The sequence below is a fragment of the Bos mutus genome, chromosome 3 (genome assembly GCF_027580195.1).
Source record: "Bos mutus isolate GX-2022 chromosome 3, NWIPB_WYAK_1.1, whole genome shotgun sequence".
Lineage (NCBI taxonomy): Eukaryota > Metazoa > Chordata > Mammalia > Artiodactyla > Bovidae > Bos > Bos mutus.
The window spans coordinates 96,316,512-96,341,351 of record NC_091619.1 but is presented as its reverse complement, the minus strand read 5'-3'; the positions used below and the strand labels follow the sequence as shown (position 1 = coordinate 96,341,351).

At 52.0% G+C, this 24,840-nt stretch overlaps 1 protein-coding gene across 1 annotated transcript in view; it reads right to left on the bottom strand.

Moving 5' to 3' along the window:
• TRABD2B (TraB domain containing 2B) overlaps positions 1–24,840 on the bottom strand; it is a 222,618-nt gene that overhangs the window by 38,466 nt on the left and 159,312 nt on the right.

Below are 24,840 nucleotides of genomic sequence, written 5' to 3'. Positions count from 1 at the left end.
TCTGGGCATCAACTTAGCGAAGAAGGTGGCAAAGGGAATCCTAGTTGCATCAGGGTTTTGGAGTGATGGGTGAATTTTTTCCTGACTCTTTTCTTCTGTGCTTAGAAAAGTTCTAGAAGAAGCACAAACTCATTTTGGAATCAAAAAGCACCCCAAACACAGCAAAACAAACAAATGAACCAGAAACCAGAAAGCCCATTAGATATCAAGGCCCAACCCAAATGCTACCTCCTTCAGGAGCCATCCTTAAACCGGGCAGAGGGCTTAGGAGCCGGGGCCTGAGTCAGATCCGTGTTGCCACTCAGCACGTGTTTCCTCCAGCCCCTCTGTGCTCTGGGCCACCATGCCAGGCCCTGGGGCACAGCTGTGCCCAGCCAGACCGGATGGCATCAGGATCACTTGGAGGTATAGCCAGGCTGTGGATTTCTAACAGGCTTCCTGGGAACTTCTTTAGCAGTCTTATGGCTTCTGGCATTTGAGCCCCATGGCTCTAAAAGAACATGGTCTGCCCAAGGCGTAAGGCCCTGAGACATGATCTAAAATGTCTCATTTTAGGTGGGGAAATTGAGGCTCAGGAGGGGAAGGGGCATGCCCAGTTCTGTATGTCTGGGACTAGAGCCAGCTCCACATATCTGTGCACCCAGACTCCTTTGGTCAAAAAAGGGAGGAGCTTGACCATAAAGCGGGTTATTTAATACAATGAGAGGGAAAAACAAATTGCAAATCCTGTGTAAAGCATCAGGAGGTAATCTCAGGCTTCCTGTCTTTGTTGTTTTTCCAGCTCCAGTCTACCTGGCAGGGCTCAGGCCCAGCTCATCCTGTCTGGAAACAGGGTCCACCCCAGCCTCTTGGTCCACGTTGATTCAGGCCCAGGCATCTCTCACTGCAACCCATGCTTTTTTGCAGAACCCCCTCCCTTCCCATTGATACCATATTCTTCTGCCACAGCTATCTTTTAAAAACAAATCTGATTGACTTTAGTTTTCTCTTTTTTTGCTCAAAGTTTTCATGGATGCCTCCTGCCCTGAAGATAAAAGCCTAGCTCTTCACTGGAGCATGCACGGCAGTGACTTGGCCCCTGCTGTGGTCAATGACCTTATTTCCAGCCCTTGTGTCTCCCAATGCTCAGCTACTTAGCAATCTTCTGACTCTGTGCTTCGTACATGCTGTTCCCTGAGTATGAGAAACCTCCCACCTCTACTCTCCACTACTTACAGATCCAGACTTGATCTTTCAGGCTCTGCTTAGATGTCTCCTCCATGAAGATTCTCTGACCACCTGGGGGCTGGGTGAAGGCCTCCCCCTATAGCTCTCATAGTCTCCCTGCATGGTAGAATGACACAGTCATGGCCTCAAATCTTAACCTCTCCCTATATACATATAGTGGGCACGTTTGGTTGTGAGAGCTGGACTGTAAAGAAGGCAGAATGCCAAAGAATTGATGCCTTCCAACTGTGGTGCTGGAGAAGACTCCTGAAAGTCCCCTGGACAGCAAGGAGATCAAACCAGTCAATCTTAAGGGAAGTCAACCCTGAGTATTCACTGGGAGGACTGATGCTGAAGCTGAAGCTCTAGTATTTGGTCATCTGATGTGAACAGATGACTCATTGTTAAAGTACCTGATGCTGGGAAAGATTGAGGGTGTCAAGAAGGAGAAGAGGGTGTCAGAGGATGAGATGGCTGGATGGCATCACTGATGCAATGAACATGAAGTTGGGCAAACTCCAGGAGATGGTGAGGGACAGGGAAGCCTGGCGTGCTGCCGTCCATGGGGTCGCAGAGTCAGACATGACCAGGTGACTGAATAACAACAATATACATACACCTGGCCAGCGACCTCGGTAGCTCGCTCACATTCTGACTCTGGACTTGCTACGTGACAGGTGGAGGCCAGCATCACAAGCCTCCACAGACGAATGGAGAAAACATTACGCACGCCCTGCTGCCGCTGCCTCACACATGCCCACATTGTTTTGAGAACAGTCCACACTGGCCTGCTGGAGGGTGAGAGGCGTGCAGGGCAGAGCCCAACTGCTTCCATCATTGTCCCATCAAGGTCGTCTTGGTCTGGCCAGCCAGCTCCCAGGCAAGCAAGTGAGCCCAGCTGAGCCCACGTGCCTGCAGCTGGGCCCAGACATCTGAGCGAAGGCTTCACAGCACAGCTGTGCTGAGAGATGAGCGACCCACCCTGCTTCCTCCAGCAGGGTGTGAACATCGGATTGTAACTACTATTTCACTACCTCTCTCCCCACTGAGGTTATGAGCCGCTTGAAGATAGGAATTACATCTTATGTATTTTTGCATCGGCAGCACTCAGCACTGTGTCTGGTAAAGGGAGGGTGTCACCCATCCTTTCTTTAGCACTTTGACACCTGCTGTGGTCAATTCATCATTCAAGGTTGCTCCGTAAATCCTTCACACTAGCCCCTAGAACTCTGGCATTCCATCAGCACGGGGCACGCTGCCACCACGTGGTTCCAGAACACCTAATCTGAACAGAAAACTCAGGCCATAAGTACACAAAGTCTGGGGAAAATACTGTCTTGGGCAACGGGACCAAGCTTGTGCTTGTGAGATCACCTCCGCCCATCCCCTCCGGCTTTTGTTTCCAGCGGGGCAGGGGAGCTGGAGTGCATGGAGCTTGACAGCACAGGCTACTCCCTCTAATAAGCCAGCTGGAGATGAGGTCAGGCCCCACCAGCCTACCTCTGGGCCTTCTCCGGGCCGCCAGGTTCTGGCTGTTCCCCTTGAAATCTGATCTGCAGCCACCTGGTGTGGGGTGTCGATGGCGGCTGGGTGGCTGGGGATGGATCACAGGAGGCAGTGGCCCTGTTGGCCTGGACATCGCTAAAGCAACAGGCACTTCCTCCCGCCCAGCACATGCCTGGGACGAAAGCGTCCATGTCGTGCTGGAGCGTGCTGCTCCTCTGTGGGGCTGGGACACACAGACTTCCTGTGGCCACACCCTGTGCTGCGCACACCTGCCCCTGATTCTCAGTGCCGGCACCTCCTGGCCTGTGCTGAGGTCATTGGCTCAGGCGCTCAGAAGACCTGGCTGGGGGGCAAATGGTCTCCCTGGACCCTCTTCGACACATGGAGTCACTTCTGCAGACATGTGGCCTTCGTGGAGCTGGGAGGCGTTCTAGTGAATGAAGCACATCACAGTCTGTAGGGTACTGAGAACAGTCCTGGCATGCAGTAAGTGTGGAATAAATGCTTGTCAAATACAACTTGGAATAAAACAGTTAGGCCTAAATATTCTTGGATTGGAGCTGGAAGGTCCCTTAGGGTCCAGTGGTTTCTCAAACCTTTTGTAGCCATGGAATCCTTTCCTATAGTTCTTGTTTTCCAAAGAAACCTTGCCTGGAACTCAAAATGTGCAGTGGATAGGAATGAAAACTTCCCTGATTGATGTAAAGGAAGCAGACTAGTGGCTGCTTGAAGTCTCACTGGCTCAGTGACCCCTGTGACAAGCACCTAGTGCTTCTCTGTGGAACCCGCAGGTGCCCTGGAGCCTCGTTTGAGAACCACTGATCTCTTCCTATGCCCTCTTCATATGGAAGAGGAGAAAGGACAGGGGTGCAGAGCAGGCAGGGTGAAGCTTGCCCAAGGCCACACGGTGAGCTGGGGGCACAGTGGGCCCACTATTCCTCAACCCCCAACGGAGGACCCTTTGCTGTGCCCCAGACCATGTCCGGGGCTGGATTTCCAGCTGGCTACTGGCACAGTCCACATTCATCCCATGCACCTTGCCAGATCCATTTTCTTTCAGAGCCTTGAAAAATTACCAGAAACAGGCAGGGAGTGTTTGTTATTAACATATTAGAGATAAATCACTGCAATCAGACCATTCAAGAAGCACCCCTAGGGTGGCACAGTTGAGGAGTGATGAGACTGGGGCTGAAACCCAAGCCTGTCATTCCAGACTCCCCTCAACCCCCACCACAGACCCCCGAGCTCCCCTTGGTCTTGGCACTTATCCCACTGAAGTGTCCATTTCAGGTAATTCCCTGTTCCCTGTCTAGACTGAGAGCTTGGGGTGGGTGGGGACCCTGCCTCTTTGGTCACAGCTGAAGAGCAGACAGTCAAGAACTACTTCAGAGAGTAGGATGCTGACCCGAATCCCACGCATGACCTTCCCCACCATTCCCTGTCTTGTACCCATCCTCTGCAGTTTGAAACTCAGTCCTCATCTATTTATCACGGGATAAGTACATGTATTGAGCACTTATCATGTGTCAGGAACCCTCTAAGCCCATATTAACTTATCTAACCTTTACAACAACTCTGAGACAGGTCTAGTATTAACTCCATTTAATAGATTGGAAAAAAAAAATGAAGCAAAGAGATAGCGAGTAACTCAATGAAGGTGACAAAGCTGGAGAAGGCATGGCAGATGCACTGGGGCCCAGCCCTGGACCCCGTCACCTCAATGCACCACTGCCCTTGGGGCTTCCCCCTGTTCTCCCTGGGAAAGAGCTAGCAGGGGCAGTCCTTAATCACAGATGGGAAACCAAAGAAGCAGAGGGGAAGGGGACACAAGGCCACTTGTCTTGTAAAGGACAGATGTGGGCTATGAAATTTACTTTTGTCTGGCTCCCACAGGTTCCCACAACCAGGGCTTCAAAGTAATACGTGCTTCTTCATGAACAATCCTGGCACTTCCAACAGACATAGGGAAGCTACACTCATTCGGTCATTCAACAAGCATTTACTTTCTGATTTTCTGCAGGCATCTGGGATGGTTGGATTAATTGGACTTGGTTACCACCCACAGGGAGCTCCTTTTAGAGGCAGATAACACCCACTGGCCATTACCATGGAGCATAGCTGGTAAGTGGGGCCTACAAGGCCCAGCGCACGGGCATGAATCAGTGCCCTGCCCTGCTTCCTGCTTCCTTGTCATTCATCCCAAATCCCCAAGCCTGGCCCAGCTCAGACCCCCAGGCTTCGATGCCTTCTGCTCCCGGCCACTTTAGAATAACAAACCCTCCTCGCCTGTAGCCCTGGTGGCCAACTCTAGGATAATGTTTATGATAAGCCTTTGACATGAAATAACAAACATGGGGTGAAGGCAAGAGCCACCTCACTCCCTTGGATTGCCGGGTGTGGAGGCCTGGCCACCAAGAGCCCCGAGGGTCCCAGCACCCCCCTCAGTGGTGCCTGCAGGCCACGAGCTGGTCCACAGCGTCTGCTGAGCGTAGGCCTGGAATTTAAACACATCTTCAAACACGGGCTTCAGATGGAGGGAGGGAGGCAGGCGCCAGGAGGGTGGGGACAGGTTTATTGTTGCAGATTAGTCTAGTAAACAGTCCTAGAGGGGCTGGAAGGGTGAACACCACCACCTGTGTTCGCTTGTTGGCCCTGCAGCGTCATGGTGAAGAGAAGGAAGGACCCGCTTTGTTAGGAAGGTGTTTGAGACAGGCCTGGCTCTCAGGCTGCGGCTGCCACTTCTCACCCACCCCGAAGCACAGGGAAATCACAGCCAAGGCCCCAACCCGCTCAGTGGTGCTGACGGAGCAGCCAGCATGGGCCACACACTGTTCTAGGTCGGGGGATTTAGTCAGGGACAAAACAGACCTAAATCCTGCTCTCTCTGCTGGGGAGGAAAAGGAGAAAAATAAAATAACTGGCAAAATGTTAATATTTAGTGAGTTAAAGACACAACAATGGTTCCATTTAACTGAAAGTTCAGACCCACTGCCCCCTGTCATTTTGGGCTCCTCGTGTGTCTTAATCAACAGGCAAAGAAGGGAGTTACTGTGTGGGCTGGGGGACTGGTCCTGACGACCGGGGGAATCGGACTGCTTTTCCACAACAGAGGTGAGGATGAGCATGTCCCCAGGCAGGAGATCCCTTAGGGCATCCAGGCCCTGTGGGTAACTAATGTTGATGGGAAACGACAATGACCCAATGCAGGCAGGACGTCTAATGGCCCAGACCCTCCACGAATGAAGGTTTGGGTTATCCCACCAAGTAAAGAACCACGACCAGCTGAGAAGCTTGCAGAAGGCAAAGGGAATGGGTAGTGGTGGTGCTAACAGATGAAGGCAGTTATGAATGCCAGCTTCGACCACATGACCAGTTACAGAAACAAGGACTGTCCTGGAGTATTTCATTAATTTGTTAAGAATGTGTGTGTGTGTATAAAATCTTTGTTTTCTTCTCTCTCTTCTTTTTCTTTTCTTCTCTCCCATCATGGTAACAGAAGACGTTGACTTTGTGGTTAAATATTGTTAACTCAAGTACTTTAAGTATCAACTCAAGTTATGGTACATCAAGAAGAGTAAATAACTTCCACGCAAAGATTTTGCATCCTCTTTGGGGGAAGGCATGAGTGTGCTTTGGTTGTATGTAGAATTGTTGTATCATATTAGGATAAATGAGGCTTCGTTATTATTTATTTGGAGATTAGGAACCCTTTTAAGGAGATACTGTATGAATGCCAACTTGACAAGGGGGTACTTGTGATGGTTAATTTTGCCAACTTGATTTAAATTGATTGGCATGACGGGTTCCACGGGCCGTGATAAGGATGTTGAGAAACTATCCTACACCATAATCCTTCCAGAGAATGGATTGTTATTCCCATATGACACTTGAAGAAGCCAAGGCCTTGAGGCTGGTGAAAGCACTAGCCTGAGGTCTTGCACTGAAGAACTGGAGCTGGTATTCAAACTCAGCTCCGGCTGACAGGTCCTGGGCCTGACTCCCAGGCTGCTTCCAGCTAACCAGACAGACGAGTAGGGACCAGCCTGTGAAGCCCAAATTCTGAGCAGTCAGCTGGGAAGGAAGAGGTCTGCTAGGACCTCAGCCATGGGGCCCGCTCAGAGCTGGCACATGAGGAGAGGAAAGAGGTCACCTGGCCCAGGAACCCCACCTGGAACGTGGCCTCCTGTTCTGTTTCTGCTCTTTGCCCCGCCTGATGGAAACTTACTCGACTCCTCTCTCATACTGAACTCTTCTTCTCAGCCTCAGGGCCTGCCCCTTGCTCCCGCTTCTGCCTGGAACCCTCTTTCACCCAGCAGCTCCCAGTCCCCTTTCACTTGGTTGCAGAGGCTCCTGTCTCAGGAGGACTGTCCTGGGCAGGGCCAGGTGAGTTCCCTGCTTAGTGCCCCCGAAGCACTGGCACTTTCTGAACCATTGCACTCCCCCTGCTTCATTGCTTTGTTTTTTTAGTTTGTTTATTAATTTTTGGCTGCACTGGGTCTTCATTGCTGTGTGCGGGCTTTCTCTAGATGCAGAGAGTGGGGGCTACTCACTAGTTGCAGCGCATGGACTTCTCAGTGCGGTGGTCTCTGTGTAGAGAGCAGGCTCTAGGTACATGGGCTTCAGTATGCAGCATGGGCTCAGTAGTTGTGGCCTGCTCACTCTAGGGGGCACGGGTTTTAGTAGTTGCAGCGCAGGGGATCATTAGCTGTGGTTCGCAGGCCTTAGAGCGTGCAGGCTTCAGTAGTTGTGGCTCTTGGGCTCTAGAGCACAGGCTCAGCAGTTGTGCACACAGGCTCGGTGTGCACAGGCCTTGTGCAGTGTGCTCTGCGGCCTGTGGAATCTTTCCAGACCAGGGATTGAACCTGTGTCCCCTGCATTGGCAGGCGGATTCTTTGTGCTACCACGGAAGTCCTGTCATTGCTATTTAATGCTCGTTCTTCCTGCTCGGTGGTGAATGCTCCAAGGACAGGCAAATCGCCTTTCTTGGTCTTGGCTATTTCCCCAGCAAAGCGCACAGAGCCTGACGCTTACATAGTAGATGCTTGAGAAATACTTGTAGAAAGAGTGAATGGATGCGTGCATGAAAAGCTGGACCACTCATCCCAGGACCCCACCCTGAGCAGCTCCCTGCTGGGACCCCATACCCTCAGGGCACAGAGGTGGCACCGAGCCCCTGGACTCTGGGCCACGTGTCTGTCAGCACCGATGTGGGTTGGGGTGAAGGGCAGCTCTGCCTTGCAGGAAGGTTTCTCCAGCCTGGGGGAGATTTCCTCAAAGGTTAGAGCTTGCCCGACTCTGACTGAGATTTATTTATTTATTCTCCTTGCTCCATCGGCAGGACCAAAGCAGCGCTGACAACTTCCCTGCTTCCTTCTCAGTACATTGAGTCCCCTGGCCCCCGGCACAGAATCCTGTCTCCTGACACTGTGCCACTGAGCAGCAGGCCTCCAAATAAACACAGGGCTTTCTGGAGCCGGGGACTGGCTCTGGGCTGCCAGGTAGGACCAGAGCTCCCATCGTCATCTGAATCTCCACTATAAAGCCCTGAGTAAGTCATTTTCCTTCCCTGGGCCTTGGTTTACCCACCTGCAAAAAGGACCCATTCACACATTCACTGAATAAATATTTATTGCGCACTTAAGTACCAGATGCTGTTCCACACCCTGGAGGGAAAACAGTAAACAGCAAATAGAGATCCTTGTCCTAATGGAACTTTCATTCCAGTAGCAGGAAGCTGACAATATACAAAAACAACTAGTAAATATCTATGTTAGGGAGTGAATGTAGCTAACAAGAAAATAAGGCAAGGAAGATAGTGTGTGTGTATGTGTTTGTGTGTTGGGGGATGACATTTTACATGAGATGCCCAGGAAAGGCACAATGAGAAGTGACATTTGAGAAGAGGTCTGAAGGAGAGGAGGGGACTATCAGGTCATGGGAGTATCTGAGAGATGGAAGGGTTTTCTGGGCAGAGGGAAGAACAAGGACAAAGGCCCTGAGGCAGAAATGAGACTGATGGGTGTGAGGAACAGGAAGAGGCCAGCATGGCTGGACAGGAGGGGGCAAGGGGGAGCTAGTCGATGAGATCTGTCTCAGGCAGAGACCCCACAGAAAACAGATGGTGCACTGCCAGTGAAGTGAGCTCCAATGAAGTAAGTTCAACTGATTGGGTAACTGAAGAGCATTGCATGATGGGAATATCCACAGAGGTATGACTGGGGATGGTGGAGCACTGAGGAGCAGCAGCAATGGGAAGTTTTCCTGCCCTTGAGCCCTAATGGGAAAGGGGGGGTCAGAGACCTGAAACCAGCCAGAGCCACAGCTGTCAAAGGGGACGACAGCTGTTGTTCCATAGTCTGGACCATGGTGGCTGGTAGGAAGGAGGAAGTGGGTGGCGGCAAGAAATATCCCAACTTTCTTCCCCTCCTGCCAGTTCATCCTCTGCCTATGCTTCTTATTGAAACCAGGATAAGACAGGCCCAGTGTCAGCTCCGGGCTCAGAGCATGCAGAGCAGAGGGTTGATCTGGAGAGGCAAGGGGATTCCCAGCACATGGGCAGAAAGGTGGGGAGCACATCCTGTGGGGTCTGTGGGCCCTGAAGGCCTCTGGCTTTCCCCAAGGGGAATGGAAAGTCCCGGAGAGGCCGAGCAGAGGTAGCTGCATGGAATCTGGGGAGACGGTGTGAAGCAAGGAGATGAGGCTGAAGATGAAGGCGGAAGTGCTGAGCACGCTCCTTCCTCCCCTCCCCACACATACCCTGTCCCCAACCCCAGCCACAGCCCAAGAACTTGGACTTGTCTTCTAGTGCAGGCGTTCTCCGCTCTGTGGACGCCCACCGGTTAGACCTCGGTGGAGCGGCCACATCCTCTGTCTGCCCTGCAGTGTGGGCTGGCGGGCTCTCTGCGCTTTTCTGGGCCGGCCGCGGAGGCTGACTCACCCTCGCTTTCTTTCCTTCTTTTCTCTGAATGCCTCATTTCTCCACCCAAAGACCACCCTTCAAGATCCCAGCATTCCTCTTCTGTCCTTCAAGTCATGCCAGGAAATGCTCATAAATCCGGAGCCACCCACAGGAGGAGATTAGCATTCTGCTGGTAGGGAGGCTGATAGCTAGGCTGTGGATCAGGCTGAGGTGGGCGGTGGGGACAGGCCCGGAGGCTTGGGGTCTTCAGGAAGGGAGTTTGCATGGGAGTCTGCTCTGATGGACGGCAGAGGGGTCCCTTGGTTTCTGGTTTTAGGCACAAGTAAGCCCAAGGGAGGCTGAAGACCTAGATTCTGTTGCTGCAGGCTCTGAACCCAGAGTAGGCGTTGGCCCACTTTCTGGTCACAGGGTTTCCCTCTGAAACACGAGGGTGTGGGAGTATCCACCTCTGCCTGCCATGTTCTATGAAGCCAACATTTTAGGACAGTGACACTCCACTATCTTATGACTTAAACTGTCTATGGTTCTAGGCACTTGGCATAAGAAAGTTCATTTATTCTTTGTAACAGTCCTGTGAGGCCAACATTATTGACTCCATTTTACAGACGGGGAAACCAAGGCGCAGAGAAATAAGTAACATCACAGGCAACCCCACTGTTAGGGTTACATGACCCCAGTGACCCCAGCCTCAGCTGTGCCTAGGCTCAGCACTCCCTGACCCCAGCATTGACTGTCTGTCATGAACTATTTTTGCTCCCCAGTAACTACTTCAGATCTCCTAAGGTGAATACACACCATGACTGGAGGGAAAAAATAAAAATGTATCAGGATCCTCTAGGCCTGCCTATTTTCAGTTATAAACTTTTGAGGAACTTCAAGGTGGTGGAGGAGGTGGACAGAGAAACAGGTAATTATAAAACACAGGGATAAGTTAGTGATAAAAAGAAAACAGGGACCTTTGGGTCTCAGAGAGGGTTTGTGATACACCCTGGGAGTTGGTGAAGGAATCAGGCTTTACGCTGGACTGTCCAGGATAAGTAGGGTTTGGAGAAAAGTGTATTCAAGGTAGAGGGGCTGGGAAATGCATGACATGTTTTAAGACGTGTCAAGAGTTAGGCCAGGAGGGGACACAGTGGTGAAAAGCCTTTAGTCTCAGGCCAAGGGCTCTGAGCTCCACCCAGCCCTTCCCTGCTGGATGTTCAGACAGTGGGCTGGTCACCTGTGGAGGAAAAAATGGGTGGGGAACCACAGACGGGAAGATTGAGACCCTTAGAGGGACAACGGCCTATGCGGCAGGCAATCAGTTTGCGGTGGCCATGGTTACCACCATCATCATTATTATTGTGAAGCAGCTGCATCCATTGGTTGGCAGCATGTCATTTTTATTTTTCCTGCTGTCTCAGACCTGCCTGCTGACACAGCTGCCTAGACTTCAAAAGGCAAGTCTCCATTTTCATTTGCAAAATCAGTATGAAATTCCTAGAGGGCTTGTCTAATTCCTTCTGGTCTGACCACACAGCAATTACCAATTTGCAAGGAGGAGGGGGGGAGCCTCCGGGGCCCGCCAGCAGGGAGGGGACCTTTGTTCTGCCTTGGGCCTGGGCAGCGGCCAGGGAGGACGGGTTAGGGGTGGGCAGTTCCAGGTGGCCTGGGGTGGGAGGTGGGGGGCTGGCTCCGTGAGCACTCGGTGCTGATGAGTGAAATCGTTTCTCTGCTAAGTCACAGGCTACAAGTGTTCAGAGACCAACCACACAGAGCAGCAGAAGGGGCAGGGCTCTGACACTGACTCAAATCTGGGTCCTGGTGCATTCAGGCTGTGTGAAGTTGCCGTTCTTTGGGTGGTGTACTGCCATAAGAACATGGGCCAGACCCTTTTCCTCTCCAGGTCTCAGCTGACCCATCTGCCAAGTGGGGAGAATAATATTTGTTCTCCCTGCCTAGGGAGCTAGCACCCTAAAAACCTTGGAAAACATTACTGTTCTTTAGGGCATTTTAAGAAGCTTCTGCTCCCTTAGGAGCAGTGGGGTGGCTCTGGGTGCAGGGGGAAGGGAGGAGCCAATGTACATGGATTGATTCCTATTCAACCATCAGTGATCACTATGGATTTGTACCAGGCCTGGTGATGGGGCCATGGAACCATATCAGCACCATTTCTATCCTCAAGGAGCTCAGGGTCAAGGATGGGGTAGAGTAAGGCTGGAGGTACCCAAGGAAGGCTTGCAACCCTAATGTCACTCGTGAAGCTGGGCACAGGGATGGACACAATGCTGTGGGAGCCCAGCTGGAAGGTGGGGTGGGGGTGCTTATCCAGCCAGGGGAGGACTGCAAACGGGACTCATAAAAGAGGTGCTTCGTGGTAGGAGCACACATCTGCCACACAGAGGAGAAAGAAGAGGAATTCCAGGCAGTGTCAATGTCCATGCAAAGGCTGGGTGAGGCTGGCAAGTGCAGGGGAGTGCCGATGATCTCCTGGGCTGAGTATAGCATGTGTGGCTGGTGAAGGGCATGAGCTGGGACCAGAGCAGGAAGACAGGATGAGATCTGAAACTCAGACTTTATCTGAAGGACCACAGGAAGCCCTGGAAGTTATAAAGCAGGGAACGACCACTCAGATTTTTAATTTAGAAGCTGTTCTCTGGCTGCTTCACTGAGAAAGGATCCGAGGAGCCCAGGCCACATGCAGGAGACAGTCTTAGACCTCTTTGGGCTGGGAGAGGTGAGAAGGCCCCACCTGGGCTAGGGGGCTTTGGGGATGAACTGAGGAAATGAAGGCAGGCTAGAATTCCATGCTTTCCTGGCTTGGATGATCTAGAAGCCTACAACTTAGGGCCTGGAGTCTCTCCCCTTGCTTACCACTGGTACCTCTCCCCTGCCCCAAATTTGGGGCCGGGTCCTTACCTTCTCTTCCATTTCAGGAAGCCTTAGTCACACTTGGGGAAGCAGTTGGATGAAGAGGAGCAGGCTCAGAATGGCAAGAAGGAAAGAAGACAGCGTGGGACTGGCATGGGTCCTGCAGCCTTGATGGCCCAGGGGATTAACAATCTTGCTAGGATACATCAAAGGTGACAGCTACATAGGACTTGGCCTCACAGACAAAACTGAAATACTGTCCCCAATTCTCCTGCTTTTTGCTGGTTTAGTCACAGGGGACACTTCTTGGCAGCAAGACATCGGGGGACTCTAGCTCTACCAAGAGAATGGCAGGTGGGGGAGGATCCTTAGTTCCTCCATGGGATCTCATTGTCGAAAGAGGACGTTGTGGCCCAGAGATGGCAGGAAGGTGCCCAAGGCCACACAGCAATCAGAAGGATGAAAACTAAGACAGGAATGAGGCTTTACTTGGGCAGCTCGGGTCTCCTAGGCCCCCTTATCCTTTTCTTCTCCCCACCACAGAAAAGGAAAATGTTTTTTAGACCCAGGCAAAAGAATGTGAAGCTGAAATCCGAGCCTTGGGTTTTGGGAAAAGAATACAGAGAAGTCAGACATATTCTAAAGGAGCAGAGATCTGCTTACCCTGCAGACAGGAAATACTCAGGGCTGTCCAAGGCCTCCTTCTGTGCAGGTCAGACTTGGGAGGGCAGGCCGAGTGTGAGCTGATGGGAACAGGAAAGTGCTGGGTAAAGGGCTAGTCCACCATGGGCAGTTAAGTTACTAACTTAACTAGTTAGTACTAGTTAAGCTAGTACACCTTAGCTGTAACCTTCTCTTGGGGCCTCAGGCCCAGGCTGGCATAGTCCACTGTCTAGCCTGGATCTGTTGCCAGGGCCCTGCCAGATCAGGGGCAGCGGTTCTTGCTGGCTCCCACCTGTCCACACTCACACCCTTCCTGCCCCATCTGGAAGCTTACCACCTTTAAGAAGGAATCCCTTCAACTCCAGTCTTTGTTTGTCTTCTGTTTTGGGTGCTTCTGCAATTGAGAAGGGCAGCAAAGGACCAGAGTTTCTTTCTGCCTTGCAGGGTCTGGGGCTCTAAGAGTCTGTGGGTTCTGTAAGGATATGCGTGTGCACGTGTGTGTGAAAGAGATGGAGACAGAGATAGATAGACAGCTGAGAGATTCCGGACAGGAGCATGGACTGTCCTGTGTACTATCCACACCATTAAAAGCCTAACCACAGACTTACGTTCACCCATGTATCAAACAACAAACATCCCATCTAGGCCAGGTGCTGTGCAGGAGACCCAGAAAGACTCAAATAAAAAGACTGGCTCCTTGCTGACACCAAGGGGCCCCATCAACCATTCTCCGTGGTCAGTCTTAGGCTGGTGCGCCGAGGTTCTCTGTGGTCTGGCCCCTACCATGTTTGGGTCTGCGCCCTCATTCCCCTTCACTCTCTTCTTTTAGTTTTACTTCCATTTGCTGTCAGAGGGCACTGCACAGGAAGACCTTGAGCTCGAGCCTCAAGGTCTGGACTGTTCCTGGTACCCTGAGTATCCCTAACCTGATGCATGCCCACTGGGTCTAACAGGAAAGGGGATGCTATGTATGGTCATGATCTTTAAAAAACCTAAATGAGGCCAGGGCACTCCTGGGCTTAAATCCTCATGGCTCTCTTCTGCTCGAGGAATAACCATGGACTTATTCAACATGCCTCTCAGCTCTGCTTGGCAGGCCCTGCCTGCCTCCTCAGATTTACCATGCTTCCTGCCCTCCTTGCTCTGTGTTTTCAGCATGCTGCCTTGACAGGTTTTATTTGAATGTGTTCTTTTGTTCCCACCTCAGCCCCTTTGCACACGCTGGTCCTTCTGTCATGCGTGCCATTCCCATCTCTGCTCTCCTTTTTGCCCCATTAACTCCTATTTATATTTGTTAGTGGTTTAAGCATCACCTCCTGAAAACATCTTCCCTGATGCCCAGATCAGTTCAGGGTCCCCATTCAAGTCTTTGCTATACCCGGCATCTTTCTTCAGTATGCTCATAATAGTCTGCCTTCATATACTGACATATATAATCATTTAATGTCTGCTTGGAAGTGAACGTGTTAGTCACTCAGTCACATCCTACTCTGTTACCCCATGGACTGTAACCTCTGTCCATGAGATTCTCCAGGCAAGAGTATTGGAATGGGTGGCCAGTCCCTTCTCCAAGGGATCTTCCCAACCCAGGGATCAAACCCAGGTCTCCTGCATTACAAGTAGATTCTTTACCATCTGAGCCACCAGGGAAGCATAATTTTGACTTCCTTTGATTAACCATTTGTTCATTGCCTGACACTGTACAAAGTTCTTTCATTTAAGCTCCCAACAACCCTCTGAAGTAGTTACCATTTTTATCACATTTTACGGATGATACAAAGGAGGCACAGAGCTGCTAAGCGATTTGCCTGAGGTCATACAACCAGAAAGCAGTGGATGAATCAAGACAATCTGGCCATTTTAGCCACGGGCCAATCCTCTGCCTATTGCTGTGGAGACACAACGGGGGTGGGGACCGTGTCTGCTACACTCATCCTCACATCCTCATACCTAGTCTTGGGCCTACCGCTGGCAGCCACACCATTAAAGGGAAGGATGGAAGGACAGACTGGAATGCCCACCGTTGGAAAGATCTCCAGGAACAACCTTCAGAGGCCACATCTGCCCTGCCTCCTGGCTCCTGACTGGGGAGAGCAGTGTTCAAAACCAGTAAGTGTGAATGCTCTGTGGTGACTTAAATGGGAACAAGACCCAGGAGAGAGGGGATATATGTAAACATATAGCTGATTCACTTTGCTGTACAGCAGAAACTAAACCCAACATTGTAAAGCAACTATACGCCAATAAAAACTACTTAAAAAAAAAAAAAAAAAATCCTATTGATTGTTCAAAAGTTGATATTTTACAGGTTTCTATGTCTAGTCACAATCCAATAAAATTAGGAATAAATAATAAAAGTTGATCTAGAAAAAAAAAAAAACATAGTAAGTATACTTTTGTAAAAAAGATGGAGCATGCAGAGAATGCAGACATGGAGCCAGAGCTGGGCAAAAGCCCAAATGTGGACCAGAGCCTCAGGGTTTTCTGAGGGGCCTCAGAAATTGTGCAGTCCAGGGCTTCTCAGCTGCAGGGTTTCTTTTCAAAGTTGGTTCAGCCCAGGCGCCTGCCACATCTTCCCAGGGACACATTGCAGGTCCAGGCTTGTCTGTGTAGTGGCAGAGGCTTGTCTCTGCCTGCAGGCAAGGCTATTGCAGGGCTGAGATGTGGACCGTGGAAAGGGCACTCCTTCTGCAGTCCTGGTGTCTGCCTCCTGAAAGCTTTGCCTCCTGTTGGAGGAGCCAACCTGCTTCTGAGACTGGCATCTGTTCTGGAGATGAGGTTCCAATCCCTTTACTGGACACGAAGAGGGCCCCTCACCGCCCTCTCCCTCAGCCGCACCCAGGCTCCAACATCAGGAACAGGCCTGGGCGGTCAGTAAGCCTGGGAGGCTTCCCTTCAGCTCCCCGGCCCCCCTTTGAAGGGGATCAGGTTCCCCCACAAACATAATTGAACAAAAATATGAGAGAGAAAAGGTCTTTGTTCTCCCATTTACAGCGTCAGAAAATATGTAACAAATTAGCCGTTTATGAGGCAAGAGAACGGGGCCATGCGCTGCGGCCAGGAGGTGCGGCCGCCACACAAGGGGGCCTTTCAGCACGCCGAGCGCTGGGGGCAGCCAAACCAGGAAGGACGGCTCACTGGGTCTGGCACTGGAGGGGCAGATGGAGGCCCCACCTGACCCCTAGCTCGGACTGGGTGAAGCCTGGCGAGTGGACACAGGGCGCCAACCAGGCAATGAAGAATGGGGCCCTAGGAAGGACTGGGCAGTGGTGAGAGGAAGTGGGGACCTCAGGAAGCCTGGCTTCCTCACCCACCTCTGACTGGCTCCCCAGACTGACCCTGATGACCTCCTCGGTGCTGGGGACTTGCTTCTCCATCCCTAACAGGGGAGCCTGGGCTATGCTCTCGCGGCTCATGTCTACCTACAGAAAAGCCTGGTGATGGCTTCCCTGCTGGTTCCTCTGAACCTCAGAACTGGGGAGGTGGCTCTTGGCATTACGTAGGATTTTTCTCTCAACTATTTTTGATTTTTCTTTTAGGGTATGATCAAAAATTCCAGCTGAAACACCGACAGAGGATATCACTAAGGTCAAGAGGAACCAGTGAGGGGATGGTTGGCTGAGCAGGAAGCTGCCCCCTCAGAGGGAAGATGGGGAGAGCGTTTCTTCTTCTTTTTGAGTATTTATTTATTTTATTTGTCTGCTCTGGGTTTTAGTTGCAGCACGTGGGATATTTCAACTGCGGCACAAGAACTCACAGTTATGGTGTGTGGGATCTAAGTTTCCTGACCAGGGATTGAACTTGGATTCCCTGCATTGGGAGCATGGAGTCTTAGCCACTGGAGCACCACAGAAATCTTAAGAGAGCACATCTTTCTTCAACCTTGTCCTGGCCATTATTTGCTTTACCAGCATGTCCAGAGGAGCAAGGGGTGGGCTGAGAGCATTTGGAAGGGGCTCGTTGGGGCTATCCTGCTTGGTGATTCTCAGAGCTCAAGATTTCACACGGTCTACTTGTCCCTCTGTGGTCCCGAAGCCCTGCGACCTCAGCAGTTCACTTGTGTTCTATGGTGCTGGCAACTCATGGCTTGGTATTACTGATTCTGCAGTGACCGTGTGTTCCTGGGGCTTCTGTTTGCCCATGCCCTTCACGCTGCTGCAGGGCTAGCACGTGGCAGGCCAGTAAATGTCCTGCAGTCACTCAGGGCTGGGGTCTCCCCTGCGGCAGCCGGGTCATGGATTCATGGAGTCACGGTGTCTGTGCTCACACTGGCACGCACTTTCCTCTCGTCGCACAGGGGCAGGAGGCCCACGACAGCCCCAAGCCTCTGAGAGTACAAGCTAGTGAGATCATGGGTCCATGCCAGTCTGGGGTAAGGAATTCCCGCGGAAAGCAGGGTGCTGGGCTTCGGCATGAATATCCTGAGTGTTTCGTTTGCAGTCACAAACACATCGCTTTCCTGGACCTGATTTTATTTATTTTGATTGGATCTTAACAGTTCTTTACAAGGTTGAAACCGAAGCCGCCTGAGGTCCCTGGGAGACTTGCTAAAACTTCAACTGCACCCAGTTTAGCAGAGCAACTTGAAAGTCAATCAGCGGTGAGGGACAATTTGCCTCATTATTTCCAGCCCTGGAATTTGGCAGCAGACGGAATTCTAGGCCTGGCGTGGACGCGGCGCAGGGCGATGAACACAGCAGGGTCTGTCGCCCCTGGCTGTGTCTGAGTAGGGTCTGGGGCCAGTTGGGCTGATATTCCCTCTGAGGGTGGGTGGTGCCAGGAAGGATCTCCTACTTGGGGAAACAAGGGCAAGAAGCCCTTCAGACCCCAGGTTCAAGGTTGCTGCTCCAAACCTGTGTGGATCAGTCCTGTAGGTACAGGATTCTGAACACCCATGTGGGCTGAGCCCTGGCTGGGCTCTGAAGAAGCACAGATGGAACCGGACACAGTTGCTATTCTCCGTAAAGCAGCCAGGAGACACTGGGGCAAAATCTTACAGAAGAGAGCAAAGGGCCCTGGGAATTCCCAGGAAGGAACACCAGGGGCTGTTTCTCCATTAGGCCTCCCTTTCTCTGTGAGGTCCACGATGACCCCAACATCTGTGTGGTCCCCACCCCTCTCCCCACCCCTGCTTCGTAAGCACTATCATTTTCTTCATTCGCTACTTTCTAACACATGATGCTAGTCACTCACTTATCATATGTCCTCCCACTAGAAGGTAAAACTCTCAGTAAATGTTCGGCATGTGAATGAATGAGTAAACCTGGTGGCTTTTTAATACCAGTGACCATTCCCGGGACCTCCATTGCAAGTCCAGTGCCCCAAGCCTCCATCCCTTCAGCAGCAGGGTGCCAGTGCCGGGGAGAAGGGAAAGTGGGGCTCACATACCATCACACCCAACTGCTCAGAGAGGAGCAGGGGTCTGTCCAGGGTCACACAGTGCAGGAGACCTCAGGATGTGCTGGTGGATCCTTCTGCTCCCTGGTCGACCAGGGAGGGCCTGGCCCACTACAAGCTCACCAGGAAAGAGCCTGTGTAAGAAAGGACCAGAAGCCCTTGGCAAGGCCAGCAGCAGTGGACCCCACCTTGCTTCCAGCCATCCTGCCCTCCCTCCTGGCATGAGAATAACAGCAGTCAATGGATACCATTTATCAGGTACTGAGAAATTTGTACATGTACACACTTTATAAAATCTCAAGTCTCTTGTCAATCCTAGAATAATGAATATTTCACTTTGAAAAAACAACAAAACTAAGGCTCAGGGAGGGCGAACACCTTGTCAAGGTCACACAGGGTATGCTCTTTCCTTGCTCTGGGTGCTTATGGTGCCTCGTCTGGCCTCTCTTCCCCATCTCTCCTCTTCTCCTGCAGGAGGTCCCCAGATGAGCCCAGGTTCTCCCCCTCCGCTGACAGGGGTCAGTGTGTGAGAAGATCCAGGGCAGCCCTTTCACACGACGGTGCTAATTGCTAATCGCAGGCAGTAAGGGAGTCGGGAGGCTCCCGGCAAGTGCCGTTCTGTGTAAGGCTGTGCTGCGGAGCCTCCAGAGGCTGGCAGGGGAGGAGGCTCTGCGTTTGAGTTACGGCAAATCAGGTCACCTCTCTGAGTCATCATCCCTGTCCTCCTCTGGAAAGGCGAAAGAAGAAAGCCCAGGGCTGTTGGAGGAGTCGTGGGGGACCCGTGGGAACCTGATTGTGCAGAGGACTCAGCTCTGGGAGCAGGAACCATGGCCCTGACTCTCAGAACTGGAAGGACCCCGCCTGTCTCCCCGGCCTGGGGATCCTTGCAGTGTCACTGTCTGGCAGGCACAAGGTGGGGTGGGTGGGGTGGGTACCATGCCTCTGCGTAAGACTGGGGGTTCTGGAGCAGCTGTACCCCATCCCAGGCCACTACAACTTCTAGAAAGTGCTTTTCCCACTGAACCAGACCCTGCCCACCATCTCAGTCCAGCCTGCCGGCCCCCAGAACCAGTCTGTGCTCTGTGACCTGGGGAAGGCCGCAGAGGTTTGAGGCAGCAAACACCCCACATGCATGCAACCCGCATTCTCCATGGAGACGCCCAGCTCGAGAGCCCGTCTCCTCTGGGCCAGCATGAACTCCAGACCCCCAACCCAGGCACTTGCTCTGTACACCCTCCAGGCTGTCAGCATCTCATCCAGAAGCAGACATTTGAGGAAGAAGACATTCTACATAGGTTGGAACAGTGAGGTGCCTCGATTAACTCTCAGCCTACCAGAAAATGTCATTAACCTCACTGCCCAACCCCAGTGTGGGGCAATCTGGTCTCTCTCAGACCATCACACAGAGACGTGCTCAGGCGAGCACATACACACACATGTGCGTGTGTACATTCCCACTCACATACATACTCCACAACACACCAGGAAATCCTGCACAAATTCTCCCGTAGACACACACCTACATGTACACAGCTCCCCAGACATAGATACAGACACACACACAGTCACACTTAATTATACACACACTCACTGTCACAGTCTCACACACATGGTCACAACACACACCTACACACTTAAACACAATCATACACACATTCATACTCACTGTCTCACACATACACACAGTCAGACACATATTCATACTGTCTCTCACAGACACAGTTACACACACACACACACACACGGTCAGGCACACACACTCCTCAGGGGAGATCCTGCTTGACCCTAGGCCCGACTCACCTGCTATACTCTTCCTGCCCCCCACACACCTGTGGGCTTGCCCTGGGATAAAATCTCTCTGCTCTGGGGATCTATGATCCCAGAATAAGACCACTGCTCAGGCAAAGTGAAACATGTGGACCTCAGCTCAGCTATCTCCAGCTCTAATAGACCCCTTCCGGTACACCCCCCCACTGACATCCTCATCGCAGTCAAGGATGCAGGGAGGGAACATTCACCCTACTGTAGAAGTAGGACAAACTCCTACTCACTCAGTGACCTTGGGCAGGTGCCTGGATCTCTCCAGGGCATTTCCTCATCTGTAAAATGGGGACATCTTTCTTGCAGGGTTGCTGTGAAAGTTAGAGACAATGTACATACCACACTTTTTGTTTAATTCTTTTAATTTCCTTAACAACCTTATGAGATGGGTGCTATTATTACCCCCATTTTAAGATAAGGAAATTGAGGCACATGGAATTTAAATAGCAGGCATACTTGTGATCATTGGGCTTCCCAGGTGGCTCAGTGGTAAGGAATCCACCTGCAATGCAGGAGATGTGAGTTCCATCCCTGGTTTAGGAAGATCCCTTGAAGAAGGAAATGGCAACCCACTCCAGTATTCTTGCCCAGGAAATCCCATGGACAGAGGAGCTTGGCGGGTTACAGTCCATGGAGTTGCAAAAGAATCGGACATGACTCTTTCTTGGACTAAAGGCACTGAAAATCTCATCTCTGACTTCAATTCCAAGTGGGAATGTTTGCTGCCTCCGTAGGGTAAGGTCAGGGTCACTGCCTGGGGCAGGAGATTTTGGACTATAGGGAGAGGCCTCAGATGCCCTGCCTGACCGCCCTGACCCGGAGCATGGGCCTCTGCTTGCATTCCCCTTGTGACAGGGGGCTCACTAAAGCCTAGGGCTTCAGGGAGGACGGGTCTCTGGTGGGCATGCTTGGTCCTAGGGTGTGTGTTTGCTGGTACAGGGGAGCAGGGGTGCTGCTGGTCTGGGAGGAGAGAACAGTGTGACAGGTGAGGCCTCCAGCCCAGGTGAAGCAGCATCAAAGCTGCAGAGACCAGTGAAGGTCTTCCCTCTAGCTGAATCCTCTGGGTTTTCACTGGGTTGAATGGAGGCCTAGAACCAAAGCCGCTGAGTTCCTGTTCAGAATTTCTTCTGGGAAGCCATGTAAAGGGTGAGATCGGAGGGGCTCCAGGAGTCACCCCACTTGCAGGAGGGCTCCCCAGAGCTGAACGAAACAGCACGCTGCTCCCTCTTGGGACGGTGGCTAGTGTCATGTGGGCAGCTCCCTGGGTGGCCCCCGGGTGGGTAAGTCCTGTCCTGGGGCCTGGTTCCTGCTGCTGGCCCTGGGAAGGTTACTGGCAACTCTCTCGTCCTTCCTGTGCCTGCATTTCCTCATCTGTAAAGTGGAGGCTGTTAAACTGACTCCCAGAGTCACTATGAGGGTCAGTGACACACAGGAAATCAGCCGGCACAGGGCTTAGGAGAGGACCCTGGTCAAGGACCGTGAGGAAGAGGCTTGCCCACAGGGTCTGCTGTAACTGGGAGAAACAGGGTTCCGGGACTGGTCATTCTTGGTCCTCTTCCCTCACTCCTTCTGTCCATCTGCCCAGGCAGGCAGCCTCCTTAGGCAACACAGATCTGTTAGGTCTAAATCCTGCCAACACCACAGAGGCAGGGCTGGTGGGGGGCCTCTAGTGATAAGGGTTATCAGCTCCCCCTCAACATTCTGCAAATTCAGTCCTAGACTGAACCTACTGACCATCCCCATTGGTGGGGGCTGGGGGGCAATGTGCTCTCTAGTCCATGATCTCAGTCATTACAGGATCCTATGTGTGGACAGGGTTGTCTCCCCATTTCACAGGTGAGGAAACTGAGGCCCAAAGAAATGCAGCCACTCACCCAGGCATACAGCTCACCTAGTAGGTGGGGGAAGTGGCACTTAAACTCTTATCCAAAACTCAAGTCCAAAGTCCATGTCCTATCTGCTCCACCCTCAAACTTGCTGGAAACAAGGATGACAGCAAAGGGCTGTGTGGCAGAGGGGTCCCTGACACTAAGAGGGCTGGAACAACATTTGAGACTCCCGAACCTTTAATAATTTCTCCCCTTCTACTCTGTTCCATCGTCCCCAGGCCCCGGCGTTGCCTGCAGAGTGGCTAATCGTGGGCAGTTACCGCAACAGCACGTCATAAACAGTCTGTAAAAGGCCCGGTAGCTCAGCTCACACCACACAAATCCAGAGAGCACCCCACCCCCACACGCATACACATGGTTGCCCATGGGAGGGGGCCAGCCTGGCCAGCTCAGGCCCCGGACCTGCTGGGTACTCACCTCAGAACAAGGTGCCATGACGGAGACAGAGAGCCAGCCCAATTTTTCCAGCAGCGGGTCTAGGGCTCAGAGAAAAGGGCACCTTTTCCAAGGTCACAGAGTGGGCTATGGGCAGAGCAGGACTAGGCGTCTTGGTTTCAAAAACACATGAGCAAGAATAAAGGTTGACGCCACTGGTAATTTCCAAAGTACTTCCAAACCTGGGTTCTCACAAGTTCCCACAATAGCTGTCTTGGAAAGGTAGAAAGTGAGTCTCAGAGAAGGAAAGCCATAGTCCATTCCTAGCCCAGGCCCTGGAGTGACCTTCCCACAGCACGAGTCCAACCACACCGCCTCACTCCCAAGCCCCTGTGGCTCCCCACGGCCCCTGATGCACATACCCAACATCGCCTTCCTTAGACGCACCTCCCACTCACCCGAATTACGGTTCTGAAGGGGGGACTAACTACTCATGAGTCGCCAAGACACCAGTCTCTTTTAGTCATCCACACTTTTGCTTAAGTTCTGACCTTTGCAGGGACAGTTCTCCTGCCATGCCTCTACCTGGCTGACCCCACCTGGACTGAGCATCTATTCCTTATGGGTTTCCACTGAAGAATCCCCGGCTCTCTGGGGCTGGATGCTGAGCTGTACAAGGGCGGGAACACACAGCCTGGTATGGAGTAGGTGCCTAGGAAGGCTCTCATTTCTGGGAGTGCTGTCTCTCCTCCCAGGAAGCACCTAGCCCCTTAGCCACTACTAAAGGACTCCCTACGGGCTCAGGGAACCCTCTAGGGGAATGGAATGGGAAGAAGCTGCTGAGTTCCCGGCATGTAGTGCCACCCCTTCAAGGGAAGCCCACTCTCTGAAGTGGGCCCTTGGGCTGGGAGTCAGGAACCTAGTTCACGTTCTGCCTCCAGCACTGACTTGCTGTGTGGCAATGGGCCTTGTTTTCTTGTCTGTTCCATGGGGAGAGGTCTGAGGCTCCAAGAGAACAGAGAGGATATCTGTGTGCCCCTTAGACTATGCTCAGTGCCCTGCAGGTGGCAGAACGCGGCGAACAACCTCATAACCCACCAGCTGGGATTCTCAGTGGGCTGGCTGCAGTGTCAGACTCTTGCTGGGGGTTGGGTGAAAGCTCGCACATACTTAGAGAGTCACGCAGCCCACCTGGCTTCAGGTGGCCTCCAGTGGGCTCCATCTCTCACACCTGGGTCAGAGCAGAAGGGTGGCCAGCGCTGAGCCCACAGACATAACTATGGTTGATGGAGAAATGTCTGTCTTCCCATATGAAAAGCCATTCTTAATTTTACCACTGCTTTTGGTTTGTGGTTGAACTCATGATATATAATTTAAAATCTATTTAACTTATGATATAGAATGTATTTTACATCTGACATTTATTTCAAAAGATATATTTATTTTGAATAAGTAAAAGAGGGTCTGAGATGTTCATGTTGAGTGAGAAGGGACCATGTTGTTAAAACACAAAGAGTGGGGAGACACTGTCTTGGTTAAAGGGATGCTTCATGGGTCCAAGCTTCATGCAAAACCAGGCAGGATGGGTGGGTGACTGTTGGGTGGGGAGGAAGGGGGTGGGGCTGTCCAGGGTGCCACCCAGGCTTCTTATTCCCCTTTAACACCATGTATTGCAGCAGGCTCCCCAAAGTCAGCTGCTGACATCTGAGAACTGGAAGGCATGTGATGCGGGTAGGTAGCCAGTGAATTCCTCAGCCTACTAGCTAGGGACTCTGGAAATATGAATGGATCAGGGAAGTCTGCAAGCGGGTTGCCTGATTCCTCAAATCAGCAGGCGTAGTTAGAGCATCCACACATGCTCTGCAGCGAAAGCCTTGGCTTCAAATGCCCATGTCACCTCCTCTGTGTGGCCTGTGGTGAGTCCCTTGGCCTCCCTGCTCTGCACACATCACCCTTAAATTGTCACAACAAGAAACACAGCGAGGTGGAAATGGCTGAGGGCACTCCTGGAGGGTTCGGAGCCCGGAAGAAGCATTTCCCTCCCGCAGATTCCTGTGATGGGGAGGTCAAGGCCTCTCAGGGCCCAGAGGAGACACAGGGTGGATGCAGAAGGGGCCTTTGAGGGAGGAATCATCCCAACAGCGCAGAACGGGAGTGAGGCCCCAGTAGGTGGGCAGCCATCAGCACTTTGGCCCATAGAGTTGTCCCTCCTTT